The sequence below is a fragment of the Bos indicus x Bos taurus genome, chromosome 28 (assembly GCF_003369695.1).
Source record: "Bos indicus x Bos taurus breed Angus x Brahman F1 hybrid chromosome 28, Bos_hybrid_MaternalHap_v2.0, whole genome shotgun sequence".
In the NCBI taxonomy this organism is placed as follows: domain Eukaryota; kingdom Metazoa; phylum Chordata; class Mammalia; order Artiodactyla; family Bovidae; genus Bos; species Bos indicus x Bos taurus.
This window is the reverse complement of record NC_040103.1, coordinates 14,213,821-14,233,191: the sequence shown is the minus strand read 5'-3', so window position 1 is coordinate 14,233,191 and position 19,371 is coordinate 14,213,821. Positions and strand designations below refer to the sequence as shown.

The following is a 19,371-nucleotide window of genomic DNA, read 5'->3' as shown; positions in this document are numbered from 1 at the left end:
GTCATGTCTGACTTTTTGACCCCATGGACTGTAGCCGCCAGGCTCCTCTGTCCATGGGATTCTCCAGGCAAGAATTCCGCAGGGTGTTGTCATTTCTTTCTCCAGGGGATCTTCCTGACCCAGGGATTGAACCCAGGCCTCCCACGTCACAGGCAGACTTTGTACCTACTGAGCCACCTGGGAAGCCCAAAAAGACTAAACAGGGACTAAAACATAGGTTGCCTGTCGTCTAATCAAATTTTCTTCTACCATACCAAAACGTGTATATTTTATTTGCCATGTTATATCCTTATGCAATTTTGAACCATGTATAAAAAGCTCAGATAAAGAATTATTGGTTTGAAATATTTCATTCTCCGTCCCCTCCTTTTTTCTAAAAATCTAAACCTCATTGGAGATTCAGATATTTTGGAAAATTAACCAATTTTTGCTAATGACAAACAACACCATTAGTGTGCCCACAATATACATAAAAATATAGTACATACCAGGCATTAGACGATATGTTTATCTGTTTATTATCTGCCTGCTCTACTAGGCCGCAAGATCCACAAGGGTGTTTTGTCTTCTTTGATTACTTCTACTTCTTTTACTTCAGAACAACACCCAGCTCCGAGGCAACACTCAAAAAGCACTCAATTTGAATCAACAAATAAATGAACTTCAATTTGACTTGAACTATCACTTAAATTTGGGGATCTTGTTTCTCCAACTACATATTAAGTTATTAGAGACTCAGCCTTCGATGATTCTTGAACCCACATCACCTAGAAGTGTATAATGTACCATACCTGTCTAACAGTTGACACTATTTTTTCTGTAAAGAGCAAGACAGTAAACATCTTGGCTTTGCAGGGCATAACGTCTTTATTTCAACTACTCAGCTATGCCTCTCAGAGTCGGACACGACTGACGCAACTTAGCACGTATGCATTGGAGAAGGAAATGGCAACCCACTCCAGTATTCTTGCCTGGAGAATCCCAGGGACAGAGGAGCCTGGTGGGCTACCATCTGTAGAGTCGCACAGAGTCAGACACGACTGAAGCAACTTAGCAGCAGCAGCAGCAGCTATGCCTCTGAAGCAGGAAAGTAACCACAGACAACTTGTAAATGATGGATGTGGCTGCATCCCAATAAAACTTTATTGACAAAAGCAGGCGCAGGCAGGGCAGTTGTGGTCTGTGCCATGTAGTTTGCTGATCACTGACCAAAGCAACAGAGCTAACAACTATTATTACTGTTATATTTTAAAGACTAAGTTAACAGATACAAATAAAAGGCTAAGCAGCTCTCTAATAACTATTTTTAAAAAGAGCACATTAATGCTTATTACTTAAAATCTATATCCTCTTAAGAAAATTAGGATAAGTTGTAGAGACTTACGTCAATTATTTATTTACTTAGAGGCCAGTTAACATAAAGTTCATTCCAGTATCTTTTAACATTTTTAAAACAGAGGTATAACCAAGATGGACATTAAAGAAAGCCTGCTTCCTTCACTTCACTGACCTTGTAAGTTTCAGGGCCAAGAAGTAGGAAAATGAGCATTACTTTATTAAATACAATTTACTCTGGCACCCCAAAGCTATAAGGTTAATCTTCTCCACAGAATCCCAAAAGGCTTTAATAAGAAATATATCACTTTGTATTTCTCTTTAAAAAAATAAAGCGTGCTTCCTTTGTAATTACAGCCAAAGGAAGACAGACCTGGCCCACCAGCCATACTGTGTGGTCCTGCAAACCTCAGCAGCTGACATGAGCAAGGATAAATCACTTGGTTCTGTTGCTGGGGAAAATGTCCTTTGGACATGGAGGGAAAGGAGAGAGCCAAGAGCTGAAAGTCACCCTCTGAAGCATTATTGTGTTGCCAGAATCATGGCTATTGTTATTGGCATTCACTTTTCGAAGAGAGAATGAATTATTTCGCTGTTGTTGACATATCAGCTGACTTTTTTTCTTTGGTGAGTTCTGTGAACACACTTTCCCCTCCACCCCCTTTTTATGAAATATAATCACTGAGTGTGCTGGGCAGTGTACACTGTACTAGAAAACAATGGCTTAATATATTCCTGGCCTGGTTTAAGAAAGGAAAAGAACGCCTCTCTCTCCCATCCCTCCCCTGCAAACTGAGTTATATCAAGAATCAAAGAGAACCAGACTGACATAGAAACACAGGTACAAACAATGTCTCCTCCAGTTTCCCGGGCTATAGAAATGGGAACTTACCCACTCATTCATCTTTCCCTCTTTCCACTAATCCTACCTCCAAATTTTAATCAAGGAAGAAGACAGGATTGAGATTGACATAGATACACTATTATTACTATGTATAAAATTAATAACTAATGGGAACCCACTATGTAGCACAGGGAACTCTACTCCATGCTCTGCGGTGACCTAAACGGGCAGCAAATCCAAAAAAAAAGAGCGGACAGATGTATACACATAGCTTATTCATTTTGCTGTACAGCAGACACTAACACAACACTATAAAGCAACTATACTCCAATAAAAATTTTAAAGAGGAAGAAGGTAGGTGCTTTTCTTACCCTGTCCTCTTTGGCAGGCAGATCTCTAGGGATGACTTTGTTATCTAAAAGATTTGAGCTGTTTTAGTTCTCAAAATGCTGACAGGGTTCATAAAATAATTTTTATGAAAACATTTATAAACTGTGAGCCACCTCACAAATTTTGATCCATTTTATTTCATTGTTTTGAGTCTCTGCCCACTCTAAATCATAATATTTGATGTAATTAGGTCACATTTTATGGATATAAGCAAAAAAAGAATAAGTTTCGGTAGTAAAACAACCTCTCGTGGATAAATGAATTAAATGTTGCCTTCTTCACTGCTGTCAGCAAACCTTTCAGAGGCACTAACCAAAGGGGAAGGTCAATTCGGATAGTTATAAACATGTAAACATATGACAAAGGAATTAGCTCTAGTCCATGTAGATGCAAAAAAGATAGCATCGTCACATAAGCCTTCCCACATTTCTCACTCTTTGGCCCCTCTCTTCTGCCTGGGGTAACATACCTGCCCCAAAATAGAAAAGAATTGTGGAAAAACATAAACATCTACTCAAACACTAGGATATCATGAGGTGAAAAGGGAAAGAATTGTCATCCACTCCATACTAGAGGTTTCCTTCCATCTCCTAACTCCCTGGATCCTGTGAAGACATTAGGTTACATGGCAAAGGAGACTGAAGGCTGCAGATGGAATCAAGGTTGTTATTCGCCGGATTTTACAAACAGGGAGATCAGGACTTCCCTAGTAGTCTAACGGCTACAACTCTGCACTCCCAATGCAGGGGGCCCGGGCTTGGACCCTGGTCAGGGAAGTAGATCTTACATGCTGCAACTGAGAGCTCACCTTCTGCAACTAAAGACCTCACAGGCCATAATTAAGACCCGGAGCAGCTAATTAAATAAATAATAAAAATATTTTTGTAAATAAGGAGATTATCTTGGATTATCTAAATGGGCTCAATATAACCACAGGTCCTTTAGAGGGAAGCAGATGGGGAGAGTCAGAGGGAGATGTTGACTACAGGGGAAAAAAAGGCTTTAAGGGTGGATGAGTGGGGTTATGAGTCAAGAAATATAGGTGGCCTTTTGGAACCAGAAAAGGCAAGAAAATGAATTCTCCTCTAAAGACTCCACTAGGGAATGCAGTCCTGCCAACACCATGATTTTAGCCCAGTGAGGCCCATGAGGGAAATGTGACCTATAAAACCATAAGATGACAAAATTTGTGTTGTTTTAAGCCACTTGGTTTGTGGTGACATGATACAGCAGCAGTAGAAAACTAACACATTAGACAATTATGATATAGCAATTCTTTTTTTTTTTTGGCCACACATTGAGGCATATGGGATCTTATTTCCCCAACCAGGATCGAACTCGCATCCCCTGCAGAAGAAGGGCGGAATCTTAACCAGTGGACCACCAGGGATGTTCCTAATATATCAATTCTTACATAACTGTATGAATCAGGTACCATCATTGTTCCCATTTCACAGAGAAAGATGCTAAGACAAGAGAAGTTAATGACCTTCCCGGGGTCACAGAGCAGGGCCAGAATTCCAGCCCAGGTAAGCAGGCTCTAGCAACCACACTGCCAGCCAATAGTTAATGCTGTGAAAGATATGATGGTGCAAAGAACACCTCATGGACAAGCACATCCTGTGGCTAAAATGTAAAGTTTTATGATGAAGAGTCACTGGAAGACTAGTCATCAATGTGGTCATCAAAGGAAGTGAAGTGGGTTGTGAGGAATGTGGATATATCAGAATAGGTCATAACAGGAGACAAGAGAAAATCTAATTTAAGGCCTGACTCAATCTGTGGAGAGACCAAACAAGAACACCCTTATAAGATCTCTCAAGATGAGTCCGGCTTTCTCATTTCTTCCAGATCACCCATCCCCTCCATCTGCTGTAATTAACTTCCTTCCCATGGTTCAGTTCTTAGGAAGTTGCCCCTGTTCCCCTTCAAGGGTCCTCCAGCTCCCAATGTCTTTGCCATGACTCCTTACATCCTTCTCCTGGAACTGTGGTCCAGAAGGGGACACTGTAATGAGCACCAGGCAGAAACATCTGGATTTGACGAAGTGGGCCTTAGCAAACAGTTTCTTACCCGAGATAAGGATATAGATGCGAACTAAAGATTTCATTGCTTTCCCCACAATGGTCAACAAATTAAATAGAATGTTTAACAATAAACAAATACAGGAAGAATAACTGTCACTTTTAGAAAAAAAGTGATCCTTTTAAAATTCAAGTGATACTGGTAAAAGAATAAACAACTTATTCCTAAAAATGGCACTTCATTCATTATACCTGAGTAACAGTTTAAAACCCTTCACAAAGCTTCAAAAAGCATACAATGGCTACTGCTATAAACATTAAAACTAGTATTCAATTACATCTTTCAATAAATATATAACTTCATCAGGTTATTAACTTGAAAATGAAATTTATCTTTGGCAGAAAAATTAGGGGGAGAAGGTATATGCCAGAACACTGAGAAACTATTTATTACACTATAAAATTACCATTATTAAAACATTCATTTTCTATGCTTAAGAAATTTAAAATTTTCAATCATAAAACAGTATTTTTCCCAACTGGCAACTGAAATAGTATTTACTTGTTTTTAAGTGGACAAAACATAAATTTAACATCATTCAATTTTTTAACAGATTGCTTATAACTGTAATTTTATTAAGCTCTTAACAAAAAAGATTTTGAAATATGTACCCATATAACACCTTGAACTAGCTAAATTCTCCTGCCTTAGTTTATTAGGCAGCATCGAGAATCGAAGGCATTTTTGTGGTATGAATATTTTATAGCAAAGATGATACTCAATACCTGCATGGAGTTTTGTTGTCATGGGGACCATCTAGGAGAAACCATTTAAATGCCAGAATTTCAAACCCCTTGGAACACTGCCTTCAGGTCTGGCTTCACTTACAACTTGGAAATCAAAACTGTAGCGACCATTTTTTTTTTTTTAATGTACAATCCATCTGCTTTAAAAAAAAAAAAAGTACTGACTTCACTCTTTGAAAAGTCTTAAATTTCCTTTCTATGAAAAATTCTGATGCTAGAGCATACCAATTGGGGGGATACTGCTGCCTAGCAGGTCGTCATGGCAACTAAAGCGCACGCACACACACACACACACACACACACACACACACACACACACACACACACATTGTGAGCCTGCACTAAAGCTAACATGATAAGACCACAGCTGAGAAGTTTGGCATGTAATTTCACTGATGCTGTCTCCTTTTTTATTTCTGTTGGTACTTTAAAAGAAATCCATCTAACTTCATCTTTTCCTTAAAGCTCACCCACAAATCACCATCAAAATAACAGATAATTTTGCCCAAAATCAAAAGGCATCAGAGAAATGAAAATGCAAGTGGGGAAAGGGGAGAGGCCTTGATTTCCAGTTAGCCGGAAGCCTGTGTATGCCATGCTATCAGCTGGCCTGATAGTCAAACTCCGGCCCACAGAAGCGTCATAGCCAGGCTCCTACTGAGAGACTGGGAGACTGTATTTTCCTAAGAAATCAGACATTACAAAGTCCTCCTCAGTTTGATTCCAAGCAACCTTATTTGAAGCCTGTCTCTAACTACTCTATTCCATGAACTCTGCATTCCAGCCAAATCTGCCTGCTGGTCATTCCATACACATGCTGTGTGTCCTTCTGACCTTCCCTCGCTATACCCACCACCTGAACACTCTCTGAGCCTTTGTCCTACAGGGAGTAAAATGATCTATAAAACCATGACCAACACACAGAAATCCCTTACATTTATATACATTAATGATTAAAATTCAGAAAGTTAAGGAAACAATCCAATTCACCATTGCAACAAAAAGAATAAAATACCTAGGGATAAAACTACCTAACGGGACAAAAGCCCTGTATGCAGAAAATTATAAAGACACTGATGAAAGAAATCAAAGATGACACAAACAGATGGAGAGATAGATCATGTTCTTGAATTGGAAAAATATTGTGAAAATGATTATACTACCCAAAGTAATCTACAGATTCAATGCAATCCCTATCAAACTACCAATGCTATTTTTCAACAACAACAAAAAAATCACAATTTGTATGGAAATACAAAAGACCTCAAATAGCCAAAGCAATTTTGAGAAAGAAGAATGTAGCTAGATGGATCAATCTTCCTGACTTCAGACTATACTACAAAGCTACAGTCATTAAGACAGCATGACACTGGCACAAAAACAGAAATACAGAAAAATGGAACAAGCTGAAAGCCCAGAGATAAACCCATGCACCTATGGGCACTTTATCTTTACAAAGGAGGGAAGAATATACAATAGAGAAAAGACAGCCTCTTCAATAAGTAGTGCTGGGAAAACTGGACAGCTACATGCAAAAGAATGAAACTAGAACACTTTCTAACACCATACACAAAAATAAACTCAAAATGGATTAAAGATATAAATGTAAGGCCAGAAATGATAAAGCTCTTAGAGGAAAACATAGGCAGTACACTCTGACATACATCCCAGCAAGATCCTCTTTGATCCACCTCCTACAGTAATAGGGGGGAAAAATTAACAAATGGGACTTAATTAAACTTAAAAGTTTTCGCACAGCAAAGGAAACAATAAGCAAGACTATAAGACAACCCTCAAAATGGGAGAAAATAGTTGCAAACAAAACAACTGACAAAGGGTTGATCTCCAAAATATACAGACAGCTCATGCAGCTCAATACCAGAAAAACAAACAACCCAAATCAAAGAATCGGCAGAAGACCTAAACAGACATTTCTTCAAAGAAGACATGCAGATAGTCAAAAACACGTGAAAAGATGTTCAACATCATTCATTATTAGAGAAATGCAAATCACAACTACAATGAGCTATCACCTCATACCGGTAAGAATGACCATCATTAAAACATCTACAAAAATGCTGGAGAGAATGTGGAGAAAGGGAACCCTTCTGCACTGCTGGTGGGAATATAAACTGATAAGCCACTACAGAGAATCGTTATGGAGATTTCTTAAAAAACTAGGAATAAAACTACCATATGATTCAACAATCCCACTACTGGGCATATACCCTGAGAAAACCATAACTGGAAGAGACATATGTAACCCATGTTCATTGCAGCACTAGTTACAATAGCTAGGACATGGAAGCGACCTAGATGTCCACAGACAGATGAATGGATACAGAAACTGTGGTACCTATGTACAGTGGAATATTACAGCTATAAAAGAGAACACATTTGAGGTAGATGAACCTACAGCCTATTGTACAGAGTGAACTAAGTCAGAAAGAGAAAGGCAAATATTGTAATATTAATGCTGGTGTACAGAATCTAGAAGGATGGTACTGATGAGCCTGTTTTCTGGGCAGGAAGGCAGTCCCAGACATAGAGAACGGACTGTGAACACGGTGAGGAAAGGAAAGGGTGAGACGAATTAAGAGAGTAGCATGAAAACATATACACTGTCATGTGTAAAACAGACTCCCAGTGGGAGTTTGCTGTGTGATGCAGGGAACTCAACCCTGTGCTCTTTGACAGCCTAGAGGGGTGGGATGCGGTGGGAGATTCAAGAGGGAGGGGACATATGGCTGTGGCTGATTCATGTTCATGTACAGCAGAAACCAGCACAATCAGTTCAGTTCAGTCGCTCAGTCATGTCCGACTCTTTGCGACCCCATGAATCACAGCATGCCAGGCCTCCCTGTCCATCACCAACTCTCGGAGTCTACCCAAACTCATGTCCAGCACAATATTGTAAAGCAATTATCCTCCAACAAAAACTAAAGAAAAACCATGACCAATCCCCACCCAGCAAAAGCGCCTGTGTTTTTCAATATTTCTTTCTTTATTTGGTGGCACTGGGTACTACTTGTAGCACGCAGGATCTAAAATCTTTGTTGGGTCATGCAGGATCTTCAGTTGTAGCATGTGGGGTCTTTTTTTTTTTTTTTTGTCTTTTCTAGTTTCAGCATCTGACCTCTTAGTTGCAGCAAGTGGGGTCTAGTTCCCTGCCCAGGGATTGAACCTAGGCCCCCTGCATTGGGAGTGCAGAATCTTAACCACTGGACCACCAGGAAAATCCCCAAAAGTGCCTTCTGAATTGATGTAACTATCTTATTTATATTGCTTATTTGATATTAATGTTTTGCCTTCCAGAGTATTCAGGGTCTACTTCACTTCTCCCTGACACTGACCATTTAGGAAGGGGGTTATATTTTGTGATCTAATAGCTAGTTCTCCAGTTACTTGGACAACAACAATAGAAGGGACCATAGAAAATTAAGGAATATTGATAACAACCAGCACCTACTAATACCTTTAAGCCGGTCATGCAAGAGCTGTATGAGACAGAAATTTTTAAAAAAATCATACAGGTAGCCTCATGGCAGAGAGGAACAACTCTTGAAAACACCACTGAGATATAATTTATTCATGTGGTGACACTCATTGGTGTCAGAAAATCCTTAAAACACTCCATAGGAGCTAGATGTACCACAATTCTCTCTAAAGATAATGATTAAAGATGTTTTTCTCCTACATTTTTTTCAGACACTTTTCTGACAAAATACATATACACAAAATGAAGTATGATACTTGGGCATGAAGCAATATTGCATCTAGAAAGAAAAAAAATAGAAGTTTTCAAAGTAACTACCTTGGCCACTTGGGACATTAACTTCGAAACTTTTATTTAAGGCCAGAATAACATTGAATATCCAAACTTTAATGGCTCATTTTATAACAGAAACAGTTCTGTCAAGTCCAAAAATATGTCTTTCATTTTTCTTGTATTACAACTGCTTACCAGACATCTCCACCAACTACTTCAAATGTAACAAGTCCAAAGCTTAAATGATGATCCATTCCATTCCCACACATACAAAATAAAAACAAAACTACTCCTTCACTCATATTTCCTGTTCCAGTTAAAAGTGCCAGTAACTGTTGTCACTCAAACCAGAAGCCACTGAGTCAGCGTTGACTTGCTTCTCAGCCTCATATCCTAAATTCAACAATTTCAATAGGGAAACAATATCATGTAAAACAAACAGCATGGATTTAAATATCAGGGCTTCTTATTAACTATAAAACCCTTGGAAAACACATTTAATCTTATTAACTCTCAGTGAGACTATGAGTCATGTAAGATTTTTAAAAAATAAATAAGTAGGTTTTGAGATAGATTTCTATTATCCTATTATTATTCTCTTGGAATTCAAAAAACATGCTATCAGATTCGAGGTGATGGGAAATTAAAAAATGACAGCAAAAACTATTTCATTTGGTTTAATTACTCTTTCCCAAACTTACTTGGCTTATTTTTAAGGAATGCACTGATATTTCTTCTTCTTAAAAAAAAAAAAAAAAATTAGCTGTGAAATGCTAACCTATTTTATGGGGTTGACTCCATGGCTGTGTGTGTGGAAACACAGGTGTCTTCTGGGGTTTCGCTCTATACTGCATCCCTCCTACCTGTCCCACCAGTTCCGAGGGTGTCTGGGGGCTCCCTGGTGTGTGCCCACCCTCTCCCCATTAGCCTTTCACTTGGGTCCAGAATACTGCTCAGGGCAGTTTCTGCCCAGGGTGGGACTAAACAGGACAGGTTTTCGTGTGTGTGTGTGTGTGTGTGTGTGTGCACATGTGTGTGTGCATGTGCACACACACGTGCCCATGACTAAAGCATAATATAGCTAATCACTTCATGTGTGTGTGTGCATGAAAGTGACTGAAGTATAATACAGCCAATCACTTCTGTATGACAACGTAACTCAGTTACACACATATAGACATTCTTTTTTCATCCTCTTTCCCATTATGGTTTCTCACAGGAGACTGGATAGAGTTCCCCGCCATACAGTAGGACCTTGCTGTTTATCCATCCTATCTATATATGATAGTTTGCATCTGCTAATCCCAAACTCCCAGTCCTCCCCTCCCCAGCAGCACTATTCACAACAGCCAAAACGTGACAACAACCTAAAGGTCCAACGACAAATAAATGATAAAGAAGATGCGGTGCATATGCACAATGGAATACTAGTCAGTCGCGAAAAAAGAGTGGGATGAGGCCATTTGCAGCAACACAGATGCCAGTAGGATGCATTTTCTTTTAAGGAATCAGAGGCCAGAAAAAGAAAACATTCCCTATTGTGAAAGGAACTCTATATACCTTAGAGAATAAAACTCCTGTGTCTATGCTTTAAGAAAAAGGTTTCAATATGAGATTAAAGCTCATGTAATATCATACATATCCCATACACATTAGTTAAAATTCTTTCTCCTTCTGCAAATCAATTCTATCACTTAAGTATCCACTCTTAACTTCTTTTGTTCCAACCTCTGTCACCACATCTCATCTCCCATCTAGACTACAGTCAACACCTTCCAAGATCTCAGCTATTCTCTCCCCTCCTGGGTCAACCCAGAAACCTCTCTAAAATACAGATGTGAGCAACTGCCTTTCAGGTAAAGAACACAATCCTTAGGATACACACCCTTCTGGATTTGGCCCCAATCCTCTTCCAGTATCTCAACACACCATTCCCCACTGGCCTCTCTCGCACAGGCCTGGAGGCAGCTTTCATACTGTCATGTCCTATGGTCCCAGCAGATTTTTTTTTTTTTTTTTTTACTGTTAATGAAATACGTGTGCTTTCAGGGCTGTGCCTTTTCACGTATCATTCCCTTGGTCTCTGAAAACCACCCACACCCATCCCAATCTCCATCTGGCAAACAATTCATCCTTCAAAGCCAACCCAAATGTCACTTCTTCTATGAGGTCTTCCAGAATGAGTTAGTCACTCCTCCTGTGGACTCCCATGGCACATTGTTCCCAACTCTGCCCTAGCGAGCTATTTATACTCAAGAACAAAAGCGAAAGACATAAATAGTGATCTTAAAATTATTAATTCCTAATGAGTTTCTTCCACCAAAATCCTAGGCACTCCATACTTTTTCTTAATTATATACACACAAGAGCCAAGGGAAATTCTGGGAACAAAGAGCCTCGACATAATCAAATAAATTCAGAAACCATCATATTCATCCAAATGAATCAGGCCTGATCTCATTTTGAAATACCTGCTGGTGTCTTGACAATTTTTAAATGTCAAAGGAGTTTCAGGGAACAGCCAAAAAATTTTAAGGCTCTCCTAAGTTTCCAAAATATAATTTCTAAATTGTAACAGTCTTTTCTTCATACATGTGTAAAACTTTTAGAGTTCAATGGGGAAATAAACTTTCATTTCAAAAATCAACTTTGAAATCGGGAAATAAAAACATATGCCACTTCCAGGCGCTAGTCATAATAATGGGTTTCCCAGGTGGTTCCGATGGTAAAGAATCCACCTGCAATGCAGGAGACACAGGTTTGATCCCTGGGTCAGGAAGATCCCCTGGAGAAGGGAATGGCTACCCCCTCCAGTTTTCTTGCCTGGGAAATCCCACAGACAGAGGAGCCCGGAGGGCTACAGTCCATGGGGTCTCAGATAGTCAGACACAACTGAGATCGGTCCCCGTAACAGTCTCTACCATTTGCTGAGGGCTTCATGCCGGCTCCTCAGGGCAGTCCCTGCTGCAGATTCCTGCATAGAATTCCTGCCGCTACTCCATGAAGTAAGAGTCATTATTCCAATGTTTTAGATAAGGAAGTTGGTCAAAAAGATTAAGGGAACCCACCTAGATATTACCCAGTGGCGACTCAAACCCAGATCCTATGACTCCCTGGCACATGCACATGTTCTGTGAGCTATGATACAGAACCTAAAGTCGTGTCAACTGCGTAACTTCTCTGTGAGGAAATAACCAGGGACTTGCTAACTTCAGAGGGGCACCCTTCTGTAATCAGGGGGCTTTCATCTAAGACATATACTGATCGCCAGACAGCTAGATGAAGTTATCAAAAGTATTTTTATTGCCTCATAAAGTGAGCAACTTTAAAATTTCCTTAGAAAATGATATATAAATAGTTTTATAATTTGACAGAACAGTAAACTCAATTTAAGAAAAATCTAGTCTAAATCAAAGGAGTTTTTTAAGCTAAATCTATCAAACAAACAAGAGGACAGACATCTTGCAGTTCATGTAAGAATTGCTGGAAATAAAGTCTAGAAAATATTAAACCAAGATTTTGTAAATCCAGCTCTATTTTTATTTCTCTGATCAAATTGATATTTCTCATTTTGACTGAACATGACAAAGGATTTAGACTTATAGTTCCCTCAAACTACTTGGCTCACTTCTTTTTTGTCAAGTACTGGGTGATCCTAAAGAGTATTGCGAGTCTTCCATGAACACAAGACTTCTATATCATAACACAGACCTTGATTATAACTACTTTGCAAATACATATTTATTTTCACACACAGTCTTTCTTTAATTGGAATGGAGATAATTATAAAATTTGTTTGCTTATTTATACTTTCTGAAAATGCAACAATAAATCACAGACACATCCACTAGGAAGACAGCATTGTAGTCTTTCTTAAATTTTATGGATACTTAGTCATTCATAAATGTTTCAAACTGACCAATGTTTTCACCTCTGTGATGACTCACATGAATTATTTGGTACTTGATTTTTCCCAAGAATAAGACCATAAGAAAAAAGAAGATGCTACATTTGCTAAAGTAATGAATAAATCAAGTATAAATTGTAATCACAGAATTCTGCATATTATTTAAATTGTTTACGAAACTTCTTTCATAAACAAATATTTGATAAGCAAAATAATTGTAAAAACATTTTAACACCCTCTCTCATTTTACTGAGTCAACCCCTATTTGTTGAATGCCTGGCATGTACCATATTGCACCCTTCAGAGATGCAGTGAGCTGCGCCTCTGGGATAAGATAGAGTAAACAATGACGAGTGAGATGAACACTAGAAAGGAAGAGAAATACAGGGTGCTGTGGCTTTTGTGTAAAATAAGGCTTGAAGAGGAAACAAGCAAAGTAGGGGAAAACAGCAAACAAGAAGTTTCCAAGTAAGAGAAGTAACATCTGAGCAGGCAGGACCCTGAGGGGCTCCTGGGCATAAAAGCCTTTCTGTGTCCCATTCCCTGAGTTCCAAAGGGAAGGCTCAAACAGTTGCTAACTGGGGAGAAGAGGGATGAAGAGACAGTGGAGGAGCCCTAAGAAACAATGTGTAGCCTTGGGGCAGGGTCCTGGTTCCCCCTCAAGGGAAACACAGAACAGTATCGAGCTCTTCTACAGAACTAAAACCCCCACCAAATGGAAGATGTTCTGGAGAGAAGGTCACAGTTCAATAACCTTGAGAACCACAGATCACGAGACCTTCGGATGCCAGAAGACCTCTAGATTTAAGGACTGCAGGCCCTGCATGCACCCTGTTCCTTATAGTTCCTTCCCAAATGCACCTGGGTTGGGACATTCAGTTTTGAGGGCATTAACCCTCCGTGGCTCCCTTTGCCTGGCAAAGCAATAAAGCTATTCTCTTCTACTTAACACAAAACTGTCTCCAAGGTTCAATTCGGTACCAGTGAAGAGAGACCAAATTTCGGCATCAGCAACAGGCAAGCAGGTTGAGGCTTCAGGGACAACTCACACAGGGCTGGAGAGAAGCCCATGTGTGGAGCCAAGCAGATCTCCCTGTGGGATCAAAGGACTCACCCCCTCAGGTGCTGGGAGGGGTCAGCCTGCTCTGTCCCCACTTTAGCCTCAGCTGAAGACAATGCCCCTCCCTGGTCACACCTCCTTCCAGTGTCATGGAGGGACTATCCAACCCATGGTCTAGAAGCCTGGCCCTCTGACCCAACCCGGGACAGCTCTGAAGGGCCTCATGACTCCAAAGCTTCCAGCGACAGCGGGGGCCTGCTGTGAGCCCTGCACAGCAGCCCCTCCTCCCTGCACACAGCCAGGCCTTCTTCTCCACCCCTCCCTGCCACATGGGTTGATCTCAAGGGCAAAGGCATTCCCTGACAAATGTCTCATACAGGAAACTCCCTCTCAGAGTCTGCTTTCCATCTCTGGGATCCAGTGTGAGCTGGGAAGGGAGGTGAAAATGCTGACTGAGGATAGCACACTTGGGGGCCCCACCCGGAACTCAGCCTAAGGGTTTACAATAACGGTGTGACAGATAAGATCACTATTTATACCATCAGAGGTGAATCCTAAGGGAGGACTAGAGAATACAAAGAGGGAACATCAGGGGAAAAAAAGTCACCCACTAGGCATTTCTCCCCAGACCTTGAGGCCAGGTGATATGATCATCAGGGTAGATGTACTCAAAGCCTTTTATGGAAAGGAAATTATCTTGAAATTCTGATACAATAGGACTAAACTCCAGTTTGTGTACTGTTGGTCATCCAACCCTTATACAGGGATTGTGAGGCTCAAAGGCTTTAGGTTAGAAATACTAGAGTATTCATTAAAAAATTCTTGTATGGAATCACATAACAATAAAAGAAAAAATCCCATTCCATATATCATAACAGCTATTTTCTAGTAGAAAAATTAACGAAAAGAAAAATCCTTATTAAATAAGACTTTGCAATTTTAATATTTCAGGTAGTATAAAAGTCACACCAAAGGAAATTTATTGAAAATATCTCCGAGTTGCCACCTTTTGGTATTTTTGTATATAACACCTCTGGTGGCTCTATTTTTTTTGTTTACAAGTTACATAAAAGGTGGTAGCAAATAAGCCATAATTCTGCCAGAGATAATTCATTTGATGTGATGTATACAAGCCCATTTTAAATATAGTCTTTTATCTAGATAAAGCCTATCAAGAAGAAGTAACTTTTAAATTGTACTTATTGGATAGAGCCACCGTCTGAAAAATCAAAACTGATCAAGTGTAGGAATAGATTAGTGTGCAGCAAAAGTGGTTGGAGTACTGTAGTCCAGGGGAAAGCGGACGGCAGCTGACCGGGTGTGAGAGAAGAAACTGGAGTTGGGAGTGGACAGACTGATCCATGGTGGTGGCCACTGGGGGCGGGGGTCGCTGTTTTGACCTCCCTTTCAGAAAGAACTGGCCTTCGCTAGTAGCCCAGATGCTAAAGAATCTGCCTACAATGCTGGAGACCTGGGTTCAATCCCTGGGTTCCGAAGATCCCCTGGAGAAGGGAATGGCTACCCACTCCAGTACTCTTGCCTGGGAAATCCCATGAACAGAGGAGCCTGGTGGGCTACAGTCCGAGGAGGCACAGGGAGTTGGGACTTGACTGAACAACTAAACGACGACAACAAGGGGCTGCTGGGCAAGAGTGTGGCCTGGGCTGAAAGGCTGAAGTGAATCCTGAGGCCCTGCAGCTGGAGGCAGTCAGCTGACTACCCAGCTGCCACGGCACCGCCAGTTCTTCCTAAAGAGAAGTGTTAGTCACTCATTTGTGTCTGACTCTTGGCAACCCCATGAACTGTAGCCCACCAGGCTCCTCTCTCCATGCGATTTCCCAGGTAAGAATACTGGGGTGGGTTGCCATTTCCTTCTCTGGGGGATCTTCCTGACCCAGGAACTGAACCCACATCTCCTGAATTGGCAGGAGGATTCTTTACCACTGAGCCACCTGGGAAGCCCTCAGCAGTGAAAGACTAGTGAAAGACTAAAGCCCAGGGGCATACTGGGCTCCTGTCCATTCGGCTCAAAATGAGATTTCTCTAACAGGCAACCTTTGCTCCAGGGCCACTGCTGGACCAAGGGAGCTGTCGTCACGTCTGCATCCCAGTCCAAGGCTCCCCTGACCCGTCTCTTTCCCCCACATGTTTCCTTTCACAGGTGTCAGAGCTAAACTGGGCCTCCATCCTGCTTCTTTGCCAGGCATTCCGACAACTGACACAGCAATGCTTAGCAGGTAGAGTCAATGGTACTTTGTGCCTGATGGAATGTAGTGGGTGAGCAAGAAAGAGGGCTCAAGGATAACTCCTGGGATTCTGGCTTGAGCATCTGAAACAGGAACTCTGAAAAGGGGCCAAATTTAGGGAGATCGCAAGCTCGCTCAGAGTCAGGCCAAGAACAAGGCACCTACAAGATATTGCTTTTCATCCAGACACCTAAGGAAACAAACGAGTTTGGGACACTTGTTTAAGATTGTTTCCATTCCCCTGCTCTGCATACCATGTAGTACACCCAGCCTTCCTCAAATACTGATTTAACACTTAGACAAAGAAAACAATTTCTTGAAGTGCCAAAAGGTCAAGTAATGCCTAGAGCCGCTGCAGACAACCTGGCAACAAATTCCCTTGAAAAAGGAATTTTTCCTATGAAAGATGGATCATTTGCCTCTTCACTGAGAATTTTAAAATTCATTTTTCACACTTGTTTAAAATTCACAATTCCAATCACAGATTGGAATTCTGTGATTTCTTTCCAGGTGTACAATACTCACTAATACTCTTGAATGTTTCACTTCATTATGAAATTCAGTAAAGTGACTAATGTGGTATGTGGGCTTTAGACTCTAAAAGATATAGCTAGATAGTTTACCAAAAGTGCCACAACTGTTCTTCTCTCCATCATAAATGGGGGTAGGGGGTTAATCCCTGCATAGCAGGGAAGCTGTGATCTAGAACAAGGTCTGAGACATAGGAGGCACTTGTAAAAAGTATATTTTGTTATTCTATGTCCTATCTTAGTGAACACATCTGTCAAGCAAAAAGTATATTTTGTTATTCTATGTCCTATCTTAGCGAACACATCTGTTAACACCTTCATTACACAGACACACACATGGAAGGTTTTGGGAAAACATCCGAGAAGGAAGGCTCTGTGCCCTGTGAAACGTGGATGGCTCCACAGGTTTGAACAGCGCATGGCATGTCCCTACTGAAGGTGCCTCCCCTTACGCGGCAACTAATATAGAGAGAGTGAGTGTTTCCAGTAACACTAGGAGCAGCAAGGAGAAAATACCCCTGCCAATGGCATCCAAACAGGAGACCACATGTTCCAAGTAGACCCCGCTGCAAGCAGAAATTTCAAGACAGTCATCCAGAGGACACAGTCTATCACACCACAGACAATGCATGTTTAGAAAAAAATGGTTTTCTTTTTCAGAGCATAAAAGAAATTTAAAAAGCAATTTGCTTCAGCTTAAGAATGAATGTACTACATCCTCATACAGTTTTTTCACCATCTGCCTCCATCAGAAAGGCCACTGTGATTTATTTCCTGGAGAACTAGAACCTGTAGTAAGGGAATGAAAATTCATTCCATAAGATCTGCTTGACTGACAGTTACAGAAACCAAATCTACTTGCAAATGTGGAAATACACACGGCTGACTGCTTCCATGCCCCTGCTCTGCATACCATGTAGTACACCCAGCCTTCCTCAAATACTGATTTAACACTTAGACAAAGAAAACAATTTCTTGAAGTGCCAAAAGGTCAAGTAATGCCTAGAGCCACTGCAGACAACTTGGCAACAAGTTCCCTTGAAAAAGGAGTTTTTCCTACGAAAGGTGGATCATTCATTCGCCTCTTCACTGAGAATTTTAAAATTCACTTTTCTCAGCTAATATAAAGTTACCACCAATTTCCTGAAAATCCAAACACAATTTTGAAACCCCAAAATTATGATGACAAAGAAATATTTCCAGTGTGCTTCAGCATCCAGCTAAAAGAAGAAAAATGTTCAGGAATTCCCAAATCATATTGTTCCTCTTCATCCAGCTCCTACATCCAGTGGGCAGAAGCAAAGTATTTATTGAGTCCATATGGATGCTTGGAAATGTTAGCAATTGTATTTAAAACAAAAATAAATTCAACTGTGTCAGCATTTCAGGAATTTATAGCCAAAAACCACAGTCAATACATGCCAAAAATCTCATGTTAACCAGAAAGCATTTTCGAACTTCTCCAGAATGAATATTTTTTATCATAAAGATCACATGCTCTGAGCAGAGTTTAATTAAACATGTGCACCTGGATGGATATAGTGACTGGAAGTCCTTGTCAAGCTTACAAATCATTGAGTGGGCATGTTTGCTCTCCAACAGGTGCAGATGACGAGAGGCAGGGTGGCAGGTAAATAATTAAATATAGCCTAGGCTACATGTTAGAATTGTCCTCATTTTTGTCCAGAGCCGTGTGGAGTCACAGACCACACTTTTCCCACGGATGGAAGTGCAGTTTTTACAATCTAAGGTAGACACCACTAAATCCTCTAAGAGGCAGCCACTACTTGTGCTCCCATTTTGCAGATGAGGAATCTAGAGGTTTACCAGGGCTTCCCAGGTGGCTCAGTGGTAAAGAATTTGCCCGCCAATGCAGGACACGTAAGAGACACAGGTTTGAAGCCCGGGGTCAGGAAGATGCCCTGGAGGAGGAAATGGCAATCCACTTCAGTATCCTTGCCTGGAGAATCCCCATGGACAGAGGAGCCTAGAGGGCCACAGTCCATGGGGTTGCAAAACAGTGGGACATGGCTGAGTGAACATGCGCGCACACACACCATCTAGAGGTTTAAGGGGCCCACTGCCCGTGTTTCCTAACTAGTAAGCTGCTGAGCTAGTCTTCCAACATAGGGAGTTCTCAGTCAAGACACCACACTCCTAACCACTGCCCTGCACTACAGTAGAGATCTTTAAAGCATAGAAGAAAGTCCTTCCAAGATAACCAAGGCCAATCCCACACACATTCACCCAGCTAGGCTATCTGATCATGCAGTGGCTATAGTCAACAAGCCATGTGACTTCCTCAGCTTCAGCTGAATCTGGAAAGGCAGGGAAGCAGGTCTGATTATGTTGGCGACTTGAGAATGTCTAGGGTACCGAGGCTATTTGGGGTGAGACATGGTTCCTACCAACACCACCACCATAAACATCAATCGCCACCAAACTTTCTTTGGACTTTT

At 40.9% G+C, this 19,371-nt stretch overlaps 1 protein-coding gene and 1 non-coding gene across 4 annotated transcripts in view; both read right to left on the bottom strand.

The window, feature by feature from the left end:
• Positions 1-19,371, bottom strand: part of BICC1 (BicC family RNA binding protein 1) — a 349,295-nt gene that overhangs the window by 109,145 nt on the left and 220,779 nt on the right. The gene's annotated exons all lie outside the window — the stretch shown is intronic.
• TRNAG-CCC lies at positions 8,564-8,636 on the bottom strand. The gene has a single exon. It is a non-coding gene; the product is annotated as a tRNA-Gly (tRNA).